General features: G+C 41.3%; 1 pseudogene; it reads left to right on the forward strand.

Annotated features, from left to right (window-relative positions):
* Window positions 1–5954: 5954 nt before the first annotated feature.
* On the forward strand, window positions 5955–15582 carry LOC136318216 (histone-lysine N-methyltransferase PRDM7-like; annotated as a pseudogene).
* Window positions 15583–17552: the final 1970 nt, after the last annotated feature.

The following is a 17552-nucleotide window of genomic DNA, read 5'->3' on the forward strand; positions in this document are numbered from 1 at the left end:
TCCTGAAAAGTGTGTAGTTAATGTATGTATCTTTAGACAAAGGAATAGCAAATGAACACTAGAAAATACATTTTAATAAAATAATTGACAATTCTTAGGAAATTGCTATATATAGATCTTTCCAGGTTTAGCTTGCCCATTCTGATATTGGACCTACATTTGTGTCTACAGTCTCAAAGCTAGTAGAAAAGAAACCAAATATAAATTAGGAACTAATTTGAAGTTACATTGTGCCCACAGGTAGCCAAAGCTTCAGGGCAAATAAAATTCATGCATCAAATAGTAAAAGAAGTGTAACCACTCTTTCCCTAACTATTTGCAGGATTTACAGATTACTCAGCAAACTGTTCAAAAGGCTATTCAAGAGCTGTTTCCAGAATTACCAGGAGATCAAGTACATCACTCAAGGACTGACTTTCACGAGGATGGGCCCACACACCATGACCCTGACCACTCCCACTGCTATATATAGTAATGTCTTTTAATATGTAAAGTGACATTTTTTTGTATTTTTCTGAAGCTGGAAACTGGGAAAGACAATCAGACAGATTCCCCCATGCGCCAGACCGGGACCCACCCAGCATGCCCACCAGGGGTGATGCTCTGCCCACCAGGGGGCGATGCTCTGCCCCTCTGGGGCATCATTCTGTTGTGACCAGAACCACTCTAGTGCCTGGAGCAGAGGCCAAGGAGCCATCCCCAGCACCCGGGCCATCTTTGCTCCAATGAAGCCTCAGCTGTGGGAAGGGAAGGGAGAGACAGAGAGGAAGGAGAGGGGGAGAGGTGGAGAAGCAAATGGGCGCTTCTTCTGTGTGCCCTGGCTGGGAATCAAACCCGGGACTTCTGCATGCCAGGCCAATGCTCTACCACTGAGCCAACCGACCAGGGCTGTAAAGTGATATTTTTACCATTGTGTTGCCTTGTAAGTTTTAATGTGTAGAAGCTTGAATTATGAATCCTATAGACACAGATGTTATAAACTTGTTAATGAATTGTGTCCCATTCCCTCCCTCATCCTTTTCTCAAACCTGTATAGGAGAAAACGAAGGTTATAAGCTTATGCCGTGATGTCAGGATTTTTCCCCACCCACGTATAATTAAGTGTATATAACCAGCACCTATAATACTATAGATTCACATGATTTAAGCCTGCTGCCCTCTGTAAGCTATATGTGGCTGACATATGTGGCTCAAGCACGGGGTCACTCAGTCTGCTGAAGGCCTATGGTCAAGGCACATATGAGAAAGCAATCAATAAACAGCTAAGGTGTTGCAATGAGAAACTGATGATTGATGCTTCTCATCTCTCTCTGTTCCTGTCTGTCTTTATCTATCCCTCTCTTTGACTCTCTCTCTCTCTCTCTCTCTGTCCCTGTAAAAAAAAATCCTCTTTTTTGATGACGTCAGAGTAATGGTGGGGTAGGAAGCGATACTGATAAATTTCCCCCAAAACTCAACAAGATCTTCAACCAAAAACAGAAAAACCTATACTTGGAGCCTCCCGATGCTTCGCAATACACTCAAAGGTATGGTTGAGTGAAAAATTGGCTAAATATATAACCAAACCCCGAAGGAAATAGGAAGTAAAAAATGCTCTGCCTTCCTCACTAACCTAAACAGAGTGGCTTTCTATGGTAACTGTGAATATAGAAACTGAGGCAGGTAAAGGGGGTGAATAGATCCAGGCCATGGCACAAATGGCCAAACCAAGCTGTGGCATGAAGATCCAAGCCAAGGAAAAACTGATCCTGTGGCAACCCGGGCAATACAAGCTAACACTCGCGCCAAACCCAAACAAAGAAAGACAAGCGGGGCAGCCATTTTACCCGATCTCCTGGTCGGTGCGCAGTTAGTGGGCAAGAGATTTCTTCCTAAGCCCCGGATGTGGGTGCCCCTGTTACCCCACAGAGAGGCAGAGTCAGAGGCCTTTCTGTGGTCTGAAAGCAGAATCTCTGGGAAGCCTCAGTGCCCTGGGAAAGCCGCGCATGGGAGGGAGCGAGAACTAATTCCAAGGATGGAAATTTTCCATGCTGGTGGGAGTTTCACTCAGAGGGAAACGCGGCCGGCCTCATATCCTGGTCTGCGTGCGCAGATAGTGAATGAGAGATTCCTCTGAATGCCTCGGCAGTGCACGCCTGTGTTATAGCACAGAGGGGCAGAGTCATGGGCCTTTGTGTGGGCCAAAGCAGAATCTCGGGCCACCCCAGAACCTTGAAAAAGCCGCGCATGTGGACGGAGCGAGACTCAATTCCAACGCTGCAACTTTTCCATGCAGTTGGGGGTTTCACTCAGAGCGTGAGACTGCTGGCCGGATATCCTGGTCTGCACATGCAGATAGTGAATGAGAGTTTCCTCCAAGCGCCCTGGAAGTGGGCACCAGCCTGTGTTACCAGACAGAGTGGCAGAGCCAGAGGTCTTTGAGTGGGTGGAAAGCCCGCCTGATTATGCTAGCAGCTCTGACTGACTGAGCCTTACCCAGAGCCCTGTGCTGAGTGGAAATAGAGTGGGGAGTTGCCAGCTCTTTGAGCCTCTTACTATCCAGGCAGAGGCAGCAGCAACCCCATAGCTGGATTATCAGGCTACTAATTGAGGAAGAAAAGATTAGGAGAAAGGCTCCAGGAACATGGATTCTCTCACTGTCAGAGCCTATAAATGCTAATGAGCCTCGACTGCCAATGAGACTAAAGCACAATACATGGCATTGCCATAGATACTTATCAACTGCAAACATCTACCTGAGCGTGCCAAAGGGGCAGAACCCGGGGTACAGAGTCACCGACCAGAAAGAGGTAGAGAAAAGAAAAAGCAAGAAGATAACCTCTCAAAATCAAGAATAATCTTCAGACTTTATAACCTATCCCATTTTATTATATTTGTTCATTTGTTTCTCTTATCTTCATTCTTGATACTTTTTTTTCTCCTCCAATTTGGCCAATTAACTCTCTGCCAGTCTTACTCTCTCCTCTCCTTGAACTACACTACCCATAAGTGTTACATCTCCCATTATCTTTTCTCTCCACTTCCTTTCTCTCTATGAGGGTTGCACTCCAAAACCCTTAACTCTCTCTCTCTCTCCTTTCTTTTTCCTTCTTTTAGTGGTTCCCTCTTTTTTTCTCTCTGTCTCTTTCTTTTCTCTCTCTATATTAGTTTCTTCCTTTCTCCTTTACATCTCTTTCATTCAAACCTCAATAACAAACAAAGTATCTTATCTGGGACTCAAACTTATGTTTGTGGCATTTTGGGGGTTTTTACTTCACCTTTTTAACTCACTAGCAGTGCTCCCATCACTGGCTCTCCATTTTATCTAGTTCTTGTTCCACTAAATACAATAGTAATTTTTTAATTTGTCCCCCTATTTTTCTGTTTTCCTCTTATTCCTCTCATCATAACTCTTAGACAACCAACACCTAAAAGCAAATCATTTTATTCTTGACTCAAATTTTTTCCTTATTTGCTTTTTGTGGGTCCATACCCTCTTTTTTTTTCTTTTTTCTTTTTTTTGCCCCTTTATTACTGTTCCCCAATTCAGGCCCTCCATCACAGGCATTGTTTGTTATAATTCACAGTTAACCACAAGATTTTCTCAAGAAAAAGGGGAGAGGAGAGGAGAGGGAAAAAGGAGGGGGGAATAATTTCCTTTACTTAAAAATTTTTATTTTATTTTATTTTTCTTTATTTCATTATTAATTTTTTTAAAACAACAAGTTTTTTTTTTAATAAATTTTTATTAATGGTAATGGGATGACATTAATAAATCAGGGTACATATATTCAAAGAAAACATGTCTAGGTTATTTTGTCATCAAATTATGTTGCAAATCCCTCGCCCAAAGTCAGATTGTCCTCTGTCACCCTCTATCTGGATCTCTGTGCCCCTTCCCCTCCCCCTAACTCTCTCCCTCCCTCCCTCCCATGTCCTCCCTCCCCCCATATGTAGACATGACCCCATGGTCACTGGCTTGAAGCCAAAGGATGCTGGCTTGAGCCCAAGGTTGCTGGTTTGAGCAAGAGGTCACTGACTCAGCTAGAGTCCCCTAGTCAGGGCACATAGGAGAAAGCAATCAATGAACAACTAAGATGCTGCAACTATAACTTGATGCTTCTCATCCCTCTCCCTTCCTGTCTGCCTGTCACTCTACTTAAAAAAAAAGAAAAAAGAAAGAATAATTAAGCACTAAATGCATAAATCAGTGGAACAACAAATCAATATTACTCTTTCACTCTCTTCCCTTCTCTCTCTCTGTATTGGGGCTGCTCCATCAAGTGCATAGCTTCAGAGAGAAATGAGAGAGAGAAAGAGAGAAGGTGGAGCCAGGCAGGAGCAAAAAGTGGCAACTTGTAGTAGTTGCTTCTTGTATGTACCTTGACCAGCAAAAAATGGGGTTATGAATTGTTGACCTTAGTGTCCAGGTCACTGCTTTACCCACTGTGTCACCACAGGTCATGCAAATTTTTTAAAAATTTACAAAAAGAAAACAGAAAGGAGAAAGTGTTATGTTAAAGAAATGGACTTTCTGCACAGTGAAGTGACTTTATTATATTTTTGACATGAATGGCTAATTCTCTTTCTTTTTTTTTCTTATTTTAGTGAGAGATAGAGAGAGGAAAGGACAGACAGGGACAGAATGACTGAGAGAAAGAGACATGACACGCATAAATTCTTCATTGCAGCTCCTTAGTTGTTCATTGATTGCTTTCTCATATGTGCCTTGAATGGGGGGCTTCAGCACAGTGAGTGTCCAATTGCTCAAGCCAGCTACCTTGGACTTGAGCCAGCAACCATTGGTCATGCCTGTGATCCCACGCACAAGCTGGTGACGCTGTGCTCGAGCTGGTGAGCATGCCAAAAGCAGGATTAGCCCGCACTGAAGCCAGCAGCCTCAGGGTTTCAAACCTGGGTTTCAAGCATCACAGTCCATCCTGGAGAAGCAAGACCCTCTGGACAACACTCTAGATGAAAATTGGATAAGAGAAAATCATTTGTAAATTTCAGTTCCTCTGAGTCCTCTAGAAAGGCTAATAAGTATGGCCTAGGTATGTGGGGTGGACTTTGGATAGGCCTGGATTTAAGCTCTACTAAACTGAGTGAATTTAGCACTGGAGCTTTAGGCAAATCTTACAAATTCTCTGAGCTCTTGAATGCTAATGTGTAAGGTGAAGATATGTGCATATATTCTTTGACAGTATTCAATTCAATTTATTTCTTTGTGTATGTATGTATTTATTTTTTAGGTAAGACAAGGGGAGATAGTGAGGCTGACTCCCATATGCACTCTTACCAAGATCTACCTGGCAACCCCAATTCTCGAGTACTGAGCTGTCTTTTAGCACCTCAGGGTGATGTGCTCTGGCAAACCAAGCCATACTCAGTGCCCAGGGCCAATGCTCGAACCAATTGAGCTACTGGCTGCAGGAAAGAGGGAGCAAAGGGGGAGAAGGAAGGGTGGAGAAGGAGATGATCATTTCTCCTATGTACACTGACTAGAATCAAACCCAGGACATACACCAGGCCAACAGCTCTATCCACTGAGCCACTGGCTAGGGCTTAAATTCTATGTAAAAGAACTGACACATACATGTTGTCCAATAAATACATCTCTCATAGTAGCAACTGTATGCTGTTGGTGTGGTATACCAGGCCTTTCCTCAATACCTTACATATACTGTGCCCTTAATAAATATTTTATGAATAACTAAAATTTGAGAATTAAACTTCATAATGGGAAGATCTACAAACAAAAATAGAATTGACCATCAGTGTAAAGGCTTACTATTACAGAGGCTCTCTGAGCCAATAGTTGAAAAAGGGAAATACCAGAGTACATAGAAGGACAGGTGATAATTTGATGGGAGGAGTCTGTGTGTTTTCTGACAAAGTAGGGACTAACACTCCAGACTCCACCAAACTCACTCTTCTCCAACTTAGAACTCAGGAGAAAGGAGACTGAAGTAAAGATGTATAGCCTACGACAAAGAAAAGGCCATGTGTACCAGAAAGTCAGCGAGCCCCAGGATGATGACCACCTCTGTAAGTTACTCTCACAAAGAAGCGTGTTATGCCTTCATATAATAATTTTATCTGGTCATTTGGCTGTTAGAGAATTCCATTCTCTTATGGACCTGCACTACAGAATTGGGTTCAATGATGTGAGTTCCTGGGCTCTCTCTGAAGCTCTATATGTCCAGGAACATGCACTATACCTTCCCTAATCCCTGTTGCTCTCACCGCCAGATTGTGAGAAGTGTCAGAACTTCTTCATTGACAGTTGTGATGTGCATGGACCCCCTACATTTGTAAAAGACAGTGCAGTAGATAAGGGGCATCCAAACCACACAGCCCTCACTATGCCCCCTGGGTTGAGAATCAGACCATTGGGCATCCCTGAAGTTGGGCTTGGCATGTGGAATGAGGCATCTGCTCTGCCAGTGGGTCTGCACTTTGGCCCTTATAAGGGCCAGATCACAGAAGATGAAGAGGCAGGCAACAATGGATACTCCTGGCAGGTGAGAAGTATTTACCTTGTCCTGTCTTGTGGCTTCCCACATTCCTCCCATGGCTTGGTGGGACCTGCCTTTCTACATACTAGGACATGGATGGAAACAATATGATTAGCTCTGGGTACTTAGTGGACTTGGCAGAGTATTGAACTCTTGTTGAGGATCACAGGTTAAGTGGGAGCACAGTGGTACAGACACAAAGTAATGCCTTCTCCCATCTCTGAGTGAACAGGTCAACTCAGATGTGATGAGGAAGAAAAATATCATGTAGTCCAGAGTAGCAATGCATGCAAGCTGAAAGAGCTTTCTTGACAGTAAGGTAAAAAATTCTTCTATTACCTCCTCATCCAAAAACAGCCTTTATATTTTCTTCCTGAAATGCAGATCACCAAGGGGAGAAACTGCCATGAGTATGCGGATGGGAAGGATGAATCTTGGGCCAACCGGATGAGGTAAGGCCAAGAAGTTTTGGGGAGTCATGAAGAACACTCATCCCTCTCAGGCCCATACATCTTTCCATCTCATCATGCCTCCCTCAGTGGTCTCCCTCAATCCTCTCTTTCTCTTTTTTATCTCTATTTAGTGCTCTTTCAAGGAAAGAGGTATTTACAGAAAAAAAGGCAATAAAAATATAGCGTTATGTCCTCAAAATATAAATCTCTTTCCTAGAAAAAATTTAGTCACTGGAAAAAAACTTTCTTTGAGGGCCTGGGTTACACTTTAATTGATCTAATGAACATTATTTAAGCCCTTTCTATATTCAAGTTTAGTTGAAGGTATTTATTACTTAAGCAGATCATATAACCCATCTTCTTATGGAGTAGTAATTGAAGACAGAGTGAAACAATTGATTTTAGAAATATTTAAATATATTTTTTCATTTTTTGAGAAGTGCACAGTGCCAGGATACCTAAACCAAGGATAGCCTAAACTACTGCTTACCAAACTGCAGCTTGCAAGCCACATGTATCTTTGGCCCCTTTAGTGTGGCTCTTTTACAAAATACCATGTGTGGGTGCTACCTTGGTAAGAAATGTACCTACCTATATAGTTTAAGTTTAGAAAATTTGGCTCTCAAAAGAAATTTTAATCATTGTACTGTTGATATTTCACTCTGTTGACTAATGAGTTTGTGACCACTGGCCTAAACCTGTGAGAGCAGCAAGTTATCCCAGCCTCCCTTCTAACTAGAACTGAGTTCCTTTTTCTTTTTTAATAAATTTTTATTAATGGTAATGGGATGACATTAATAAAGCAGGGTACATATATTCAAAGAAAACATGTCTAGGTTATTTTGTCATTAAATTGTGTTGCATATCCCTCGCCCAAAGTCAGATTGTCCTCCACCAACCTCTATCTAGTTCTCTGAGCCCCACCCCCTCCCCATAACCCTCTCCCTCCCTCCCTCCCATGTCCTCCCTCCCCCCACCTCTGGTAACCACCACACTCTTGTCCATGTCTCTTAGTCTCATTTTTATGTTCCACCAATATATGGAATCATGTAGTTCTTGTTTTTTTCTGATTTACGTATTTCACTCCGTATAATGTTATCAAGATCCCACCATTTTGCTGTAAATAATCTGATGTCATCATTTCTTATGGCTGAGTAGTATTCCATAGTGTATATGTGTTAATCTTCTTTATCCAGTCTTCTATTGAAGGGCTTTTTGGTTGTTTCCATGTCTTGGCCACTGTGAACAGTGCTGCAATAAACATGGGGCTACATGTGTCTTTACGTATCAATGTTTCTGAGGTTTTGGAGTATATACCCAGTAGAGGGATTGCTGGGTCATAAGGTAGTTCTATTTGCAGTTGTTTGAGGAACCACCATACTTTCTTCCATAATGGTTGTACTACTTTACAGTCCTATCAACAGTGGATGAGAGTTCCCTTTTCTCCGCAGCCTCTCCAACATTTGCTATTACCTGTCTTGTTGATAATAGCTAATCTAACAGGGGTGAGGTGGTATCTCATTGTAGTTTTGATTTGCATTTCTCTAATAACTAATGAAGCTGAGCATCTTTTCATATATCTGTTGGCCATTTGTATCTCTTCCTGGAAGAAGTGTCTGTTCATGTCCTCTTCCCATTTTTTTATTGGATTGTTTGTTTGTTTGTTGTTGAGTTTTATGAGTTCTTTGTAAATTTTGGATATTAGGCCCTTATCTGAGCTGTTGTTTGAAAATATCATTTCCCATTTAGTTGGCTGTCTGTTTATTTTGATATCAGTTTCTCTTGCTGAGAAAAAACTTTTTATTCTGATGTAGTCCCATTCATTTATCTTTGCCTTCACTTCTCTTGCCATTGGAGTCAAGTTCATAAAATGTTCTTTAAAACCCAGGTTCATGATTTTAGTACCTATGTCTTCTTCCATGTACTTTATCATTTCAGATTTTATAGTTAGGTCTTTGATCCATTTTGAATTAATTTTAGTACACAGGGACAGGCTGTAGTCGAGTTTCATTCTTTTGCATGTGGCTTTCCAGTTTTCCCAACACCATTTGTTGAAGAGGCTTTCTTTTCTCCATTGTGTGTTGTTGGCCCCTTTATCAAAGATTATTTGACCATATATATGTGGTTTTATTTCTAGGCTTTCTATTCTGTTCCATTGGTCTGAGTGTCTACTTTTCTGCCAATACCATGCTCTTTTGATTATCGTGGCCCTATAATATAGTTTAAAGTCAGGTATTGTAATGCTCCAGCTTCATTCTTTTTCCTTAGGATTGTTTTGGCTATTCGGGGTTTTTTATATTTCCATATAAATCTGATGATTTTTTGTTCCATTTCTTTAAAAAATCTCATAGGAATTTTGATGGGAATTGCATTAAATTTATATATTGCTTTGGGTAATATGGCCAATTTAATTATATTTATTCTTCCTATCCAAGAACAAGGAATATTTTTTCATCTCATTGTGTCTTTTTCTATTTCTCTTAATAGTGCCTTGTAGTTTTCATTATATAGGTCCTTTACATTCTTTGTTATGTTTATTCCTAGGTATTTTTTTTTTTTTGTTGCAATCGTGAAGGGGATTATTTTTTTGAGTTCGTTTTCTAATATTTCATTGTTGGCATATAGAAAGGCTATGGACTTTTCTATGTTAATTTTGTATCCTGCAACCTTACTGTATTGGTTTCTAATAATCTTTTTGTGGAGTCCTTCGGGTTTTCGATGTATAGGATTATATCATCACCAAAAAGTGATACCTTTACTTCTTCTTTTTCGATGTGGATGCATTTTATTTTTTTGTCTTGTCTGATTGCTCTGGCCAGAACTTCTAGCACCACGTTAAATAAGAGTGGAGAGAGTGGACAACCCTGTCTTGTTCCTGATTTAAAGTAAAAAGTCCTCAGTTTTATGCCATTTAATATGATGTTGGCTGATGGTTTATCATATATGGCCTTTATCATGTTGAGATATTTTCCTTCTATACCCATTTTGTAGAGAGTCTTAAACATAAAATTGTGTTGTATTTTATCAAAAGTCTTTTCTGCATCTATTGATAAGATCATGTGGTTTTTGTTCTTTGTTTTGTTGATATGGTGTATTACGTTAACCGTTTTACGTATGTTGAAAAATCCTTGAGATTCTGGGATGAATCCCACTTGATCATGATGTATTATTTTTTTAATATGTTGTTGTATTCGGTTTGCCAGTATTTTGTTTAGTATTTTAGCATCTGTATTCATTAGAGATATTGGTCTGTAGTTTTCGTTCTTTGTGCCATCCTTGACAGGTTTTGGTATGAGGGTTATGTTGGCCTCATAAAATGTGTTTGGAAGTATTGCTTCTTCTTCAATTTTTTGGAAGACTTTGAGTAGAATAGGAACCAAGTCTTCTTTGAATGTTTGATAGAATTCACTAGTATAACCGTCTGGGCCTGGACTTTTATTTTTGGGGAGGTTTTTAATAGTTTTTTCTATTTCCTCCCTGCTGATTGGTCTGTTTAGGCTTTCTGCTTCTTCATGACTCAGTCTAGAAAGGTTGTATTGTTCTAGGAATTTATCCATTTCTTCTAGATTTTTGTATTTGGTGGCACATAATTTTTCATAGTATTCTATAATAATTCTTTGTATATCTATGATGTCTGTGGTGATCTCTCCTCTTTCATTTTGGATTTTATTTATTTGAGTCCTGTGCCTTTTTTCCTTGGTGAGTCTTGCCAAGGGTTTGTCAATTTTGTTGATCTTTTCAAAGAACCAGCTCCTTGTTTTATTGATTTTTTCTATAGTTTTTCTGTTCTCTATTTCATTTATTTCTGCTCTGATTTTTATTATCTCCTTTCTTCGGCTGGTTTTGGGTTGTCTTTGTTCTTCTTTTTCTAGTTCCTTAAGGTGTGAAGTTAAGTGGTTTACTTCGGCTCTCTCTTGTTTATTCATATAGGCCTGAAGTGATATGAAGTTTCCTCTTATTACTGCTTTTGCTGCATCCCAGAGATTCTGATATATCATATTTTCATTTTCATTTGTCTGTATATATCTTTTGATCTCTGCGCTTATTTCTTCTTTGACCCATTCATTTTTTAGAAGTATGTTGTTTAGTTTCCACATTTTTGTGGGTTTTTCCCCCTCTTTTTTGCAGTTGAATTCTAGTTTCAAGGCTTTATGATCAGAAAATATGCTTGGTACAATTTCAATTTTTCTAAATTTGCTGATATTGTCTTTGTGGCCCAACATATGGTCAATTCTTGAGAATGTTCCATGTACACTAGAGAAAAATATATACTCTGTCGCTTTGGGATGAAATGTCCTGTAGATGTCTGTCACATCCAGGTGTTCTAGAATTTCGTTTAAGGCCACTATATCTTTATTGATTCTCTGTTTGGATGACCGGTCTAGAGCTGTCAGTGGTGTATTGAGGTCTCCAAGTATGATTGTTTTTTTGTTAGTTTTTGTTTTAAGGTCAATAATTAGCTGTCATATATTTTGGTGCTCCTTGGTTTGGTGCATATATATTAAGGATTGTTATGTCTTCTTGATTCAACTTCCCCTTAATCATTATGAAATGACCATTTTTGTCTCTGAGTACTTTTCCTGTCTTGTAGTCAGCATTATTAGATATGAGTATTGCTACACCTGCTTTTTTTGGGGGTGTTGTTTGCTTGGAGTATTGTTTTCCAGCCTTTCACTTTGAATTTGTTTTTATCCTTGTTGCTTAGATGTGTTTCTATAGGCAGCATATAGTTGAATTTTCTTTTTTAATGCATTCTGCTACTCTGTGTCTTTTTATTGGTAAGTTTAATCCATTTACATTTAGTGTAATTATTGACACTTGTGGATTCCCTACTGCCATTTTGTAAATTGCTTTCTGTTAGTTTTGTATCTTGTTTGATTCTTCTCTTTTGTTTTTCTATCATTTGTTTTTGTTTGTTTGTGTTCCATATTTCTTTCCTCTGTTGCTACCTTTTTAAGTCAAGTGTTTTTGTAGTGGTTTTTTCAAGGATGGTTACCATTAAGAAATGAAAAGTGTACCTACCATATTCATTGTAGTACCCTATCTTATGAGTATTTCTGCACTTCATCATCCTTTGCTACTGTTAATCTCCATCCTCTCCCCCCTTTTTTTTCCTTTGTTGTCACAGTTTAAGTTTGGTTTTACTGTGTTCTTGGTGGAGCTGTTACTTGTGGTTTTGTTTTCTTTTGTTCTTTGAATCTGGTTGGAAAACCCCCTTTAGTATTTCCTGGAGTGGCGGCTTTCTGCTGAAAAATTCTCTCATCTTTTCTGTATTTGTGAATGTTTTTGTATCTCCTTCATACTTGAAGGATAGCTTTGATGTGTATAGTATAGAACTGAGTTCTAAAGCCTGCAGAGCAATGATCATGGGCCACTTCCCTGAGGGGCTCTTTTATCAAGGTTACAAAATGTGAATAAGCTATTATTGTTCTTTATGATTTTGCTAAGACAAAGAGACCTCCAAGTCTGGCCAGTTGGCTCAGTGGTAGAGCATCAGCCTGGCCTGTGGAAGTCCAGTGTTTAATTCCAAGCCAGGGCACACAGAAACACTCATCTTCTTCTCTACCTTTCTCCCTCTTCTTTTTCTCTATCTCTCTCTTCCCCTCCCACAGCCAAGGCTCTATTAAAGCAAAGTTGGCCCCAGCACTGAGAATGGCTCCATGGCCTCTGCTTCTGGCACTAGAATGGCTCCAGTTGCAATGGAGCAACACCCCAGATGGGAAGAGCATTGTCTCCAGGTGGGCATGCCAGGTGGATCCCGGTTGGGCACATGCAGAAGACTGTCTGTCTGACTCCCCGCTTCTCACTTTGGTGGGTGAGAAGAGACCTCCAGGTTTTATAAAAACCTGGGTGAGGCATCAAATGCTACCTAAATAAATTTTAAGGAGTATGGAGAAAATCCTTTCAAGAAAAGATGAACTTGGGCTGAGTATTGAATGATATGAACTAATTTAGACACTGATTTGAACATCAAGAAACCAGTTCTGTGATATAAAACAGGACTTGAGTTAGTTTGGAAAAGCTAGAGGTCACTGGGTTTTATGGCCAATTAGTGTGAACGTTATGTTTGGAATTGGCTTTGGAAAATGGTATTGGGCAGGATGAGCACCATAACCAGGACTTGTAGATAGGAAGTTGTATGACATCATGAGAGGCTCAGACATTGAAAAGAAGGTTCTCCAGGAGCACTGGGGGAGTGGTTGACATCAGAGCCTCAGTGTCAGGTGCAGAGCTGGACATAGATCTGAAGGTACTAGGAACTCATTGCCTGTGTGTTTATTTTCTTTCACCTGCCATAATCCCAGGTATGTGAACTGTGCCCAGGGATGATGAAGAGCAGAACCTGGTGGCATTTCAGTATTGCAGGCAGATTTTTTACAAAACCTGCTGAGTCATCAGGCCAGACTGTGAGCTGCTAGTCTGGTATGGTGACAAGTATGGCCAGATGCTGGGAATCAAGTGGGACAGCAAGTGAAAGAGTGACCTCGCAGCAGCTAGAGGTGAGCACAACCATTCTTCAAAATGGAAAGGAAGGAGAGAACTCACCTTAGAAATGTTCATGGTACACTCTAAAGTTAGTAAGATTTCTTATCAGATGCTTCAGAAATAAAGGATTCATTTTATATGCCTTTGGTTTTTAGGAAAAATCTTTATATTTTTTTACTTTTGATTTAAGTTTTTTTAAGTGAGAGAAGGGGAGATAGACAGGACAGATTCCTTCATGTGCCCCAACCAGGATCCACCCAGCAAGTCTGGTCTGAGGTCCATGCTCAGAGTACCTGAGCTATCCTCAGCCCCTGAGCTCAACACTTGTACCAACTGAGCTATTGGGCTGAAGCTAAAACCAATTGAGCCACTGGCTGTGAGAAGGAAAGAGAGAGGAGGGAGATGAAGGAAAAATGAAGCAGACAGTTGCTTTTCATGTGTGCCCTGACCAGAGATTGAACCTGGGACTTTCAAGTGCTGGAAGAACACTCTATCCACTGAGCAAACCAGCAAGGGCCTGTTTTCTGAGGGCCTCTCCTGTCTAGCATATAGGGTAAGAGCAGAGGTTGAATAGATACCCAGCAGCCTGAAAATGAAGTGCTGTCATCCAAGCTGAGACTCTGGAGACCTTCCTGAGTGAGGTGAGACAATGGTCCTGTTCTCTACTACAGGGTGGCTTATTCTCTAAGAGTTGCTTTGTTAATTTTTGAAAAATGTACTTTAGTGTGAAATCCTCTCAGAGATTACTTCATCTCCAAATGAGAGAGGATGGTGGAATAGCTGGAGAGAGATAGAAATCAGGCATGTAAGAAGTATGGTTGGGCCCTGGCCAGTTGGCTCAGTGGTAGAGTGTCAGCCTGGCATGTGGAAGTCCCAGGTTCAATTCCCAGCCAGGGCACACAGGAGAGGCACCCATCTGCTTCTCCACCCCTCCCCCTCTCCTTCCTCTCTGTCTCTCTCTTCCCCTCTTGCAGCCAAGGCTCCATTGGAGCAAAAGATGGCCCGGGCGCTGGGGATGGCTCCTTGGCCTCTGCCCCAGGTGCTAGAGTGGCTCTGGTCATGACAGAGTAACACCCTGGATAGGCAGAGCATCGCCCCCTGGTGGGCATGCCGGGTGGATCCCGGTCAGCGCATGCGGGAGTCTGTCTGACTGCCTCCCCATTTCCAGCTTCAGAAAAATACACACACACACACACACACACACACACACACACGAAGTATAATTGGAGGCCCGGCTGGTTAACTCAGTTGGTTAGAGCACCATCCTGTAATACCAAGGTTGAGCCCAAGTCAGGGCACATATAAGAAATGACCAATGACTGCATGTCTAGGTAAAACAACAAATAAATGCTGCTCTCTCTTTCTCTTTCTTCTTTTTCCTTCTCCTCTTTCTCCTCCTCCTCCATTTCTTTCTCCTCCTATCTTTGTCTTTCTAAAATCAATCAATTTTTAAAAAGTACGGTTGGGGAAATATTTTGAAACAGGGCTTTCCATTGTCTATGAAATGCACTGATACCAAATAAAATCAAGCATATATATTTAATGTGATATTTGAGAAAGGGCATATTTTCAGTTTATCATCTGTGGGAAACTATGAGGGAAGCAATTCCTAGTTGGGGCCAGTGGTCATTCTAAGAAACTGTGTTAAAAGCTACATGTATATAGAAAAGGTCAGCATTGTTCCACCTATACAAGGGGTGAAAGTGCCCCTGATGCTACTCACAGTCTCTCATCTGGCAGTGCATAGAAAGTACCCTAGATATGGGCTTTCTGGATTTCCAAAGAAGATATAGTACATAAAAAATAAAGAGAAACAGACTGTAAAAAAACACATTGTGGGAGACAAAGATTACGCTTTCAACCTTTTAAGAATGACTCATGGGACAGGTCTTAACAGCAGACAAAACATATAACCCAGCAGCCTTGTCAACATTTGCCTTATCAATATTTTCTCTTTCAGCAAAACCACAACCAGATATAAACCCATATCACTACTGCTCTCTGACCTTCTCCATTCTGAAATTCCTTAGTCAAAATGTGGGATGCAATCACCCCTCTCAGATTCTCCCAGGAATATCTGCAAGAAAACACCTCCATTCAGAGGATCCTTGCCCTGAGGATGCAAATTAGCAGCAGCAATATACTGATACACACAGCTGGGATGACAAAGCTGAAAGTAAAAAGGTAAAAAAAAAAGTCAAAACATTTGCTTAAAAGGACCAGGTTGAGGAAGATTTCAAGTGCCTTTTTAAACCTCCCAAAAGACACATGGGAAGCTCTAGTGACCAAGAGAGAATGATGCAGGATGCACCCAGCAGAGGCCAGAAAGTAAATTCGGTGGCCACAGAAAAATTATCTATAAGAATAACAATGTCAAGAATTGTAGCTGTCAATTATGGAGAGTGTGAGCAAGGCTTTGATGATGGATCACATCTCCTCAGACACCAGAGGACACACTCAGGGGAGAGGCCCTATGTTTGCAAGGAGTGTGAACAAGGCTTTTGACTGAAGTCAACTCTCCTCACACACCAGAGAACACACTCAGGGGAGAAGCCCTATGTTTGCAGGGCAGTGTGAGCGAGGCTGTACACATAAATCACATCTCCTCAGACACCAGAGGACACACTCAGAGGAGAGGCCCTATGTTTTCAGAGAGTGTGAGTGAGACTTTTCACGGAAGTCAACTCTCTTTACACACCAGAAGACACACTCCAAGGAGAAGCCCTATCTTTGCAGGGAATGTGAGTGAGGCTTTACATGGAGGTCATATCTCCTCAGACACCAGAGGACACACTCAAGGGAGAAGTCCTATGTTTGCAGGGAGTGTCAGAAAGGCTTTGTACAGAAGTTATCTTTTCTCAGACACCAAAGAACACACTCAAGGGAGAAGCAGGGAGAGTGAGTGAGGCTTTTCACTGAAGTCATCACTCCTCACACACCAGAGGACACACTCAGAGGACAGCCCTCTGTTTGCAAAGAGGGTGAGTGAGTCATTAGCATTAAATTGCATCTCCACAGCCATAGCTGTTAAACAGGTCATATCCCAGCTCTGAGGGTACTTTAGAAGGAGTCTACTGACCCCTTACCCTCCCAAGACTTATTAGTACAGAAGTAACTGGTTAAACAAGTTCTTCACTTTCAGGATAAGAGATGAACTAGACAAACAGTTTCTTAAGTGCTATGGGAATGCCAACACCAATTATTTCCATGGTCTCTTGGCCTCTGTTCTAATAAATCTTTCTCCATAAAACTAGGAATCCCACATACCTCATTCCCCCCTTCCCATCAATGAAAGCAGAGAATTCTCAGAGGGCCACAGAGAACTCACACTATCAGGCACAGAAGCTCAACCCCTGAAAACATGGAAGACTGAAGTCAATCTACTTAGCTTACTGCCCAGAGAGAGGGATTTGAGACATACTCACCAGGAAAAGGGATATTCTTTACTCCCGGGGAGTGGAGACGTCTCTCCTAGTAGCCTTACTAACCTCTTCCCTTGGCTATTCTTGGCTCCTGTCCTGGTTTCCTCTGACTTCTGTAGAATCAGAGGTGAAAGCCAGGGAGAAATAATTGCATGTGCATGTTTATGTGGCTGGCTAATTATGGGTACATAGTCTCCCTCACTCTCTACTCACTGCCCCTTCAGGGTGAGAATCTTATGGTGTACACCATATGGACTCCAGATAATTCCATGGGTTTAAATCTCAGCTCTGCCCTCACCAGCTGTGCAAACTAAGGCAACATTCTCAACTTCTCTGTGCCTGTTTTTTAATCTATAAAAAGGAAATGGTGCCAGATCAGGCAGTGGTGCAGTACATAGAGCATTGGACTGGGATGGAGATGACCCAGGTTCAAAACCCCAAGGTCGCTGGCTTGAGCACAGGCTCACCAGCTTAAATTCAGGGTTGCTGGCTTCAGTGTGGAATTATAGACATGACCCCATGGTCACTGGCTTGAAACCTAAGGTTGCTGGCTTGAGCAAGAAGTCACTCGCTCTGTTGTAGCCTCCTGGTAAAGGAACATATGAGAGAGCAATCAATGAACAACTAAGGTACCTCAAAAAATAATTGATGCTTCTCATATCACTCCCTTTCTGTCTGTCACTATCTGTCCCTCT

The sequence above is a fragment of the Saccopteryx bilineata genome, unplaced genomic scaffold (genome assembly GCF_036850765.1).
Source record: "Saccopteryx bilineata isolate mSacBil1 unplaced genomic scaffold, mSacBil1_pri_phased_curated manual_scaffold_14, whole genome shotgun sequence".
NCBI lineage: Eukaryota > Metazoa > Chordata > Mammalia > Chiroptera > Emballonuridae > Saccopteryx > Saccopteryx bilineata.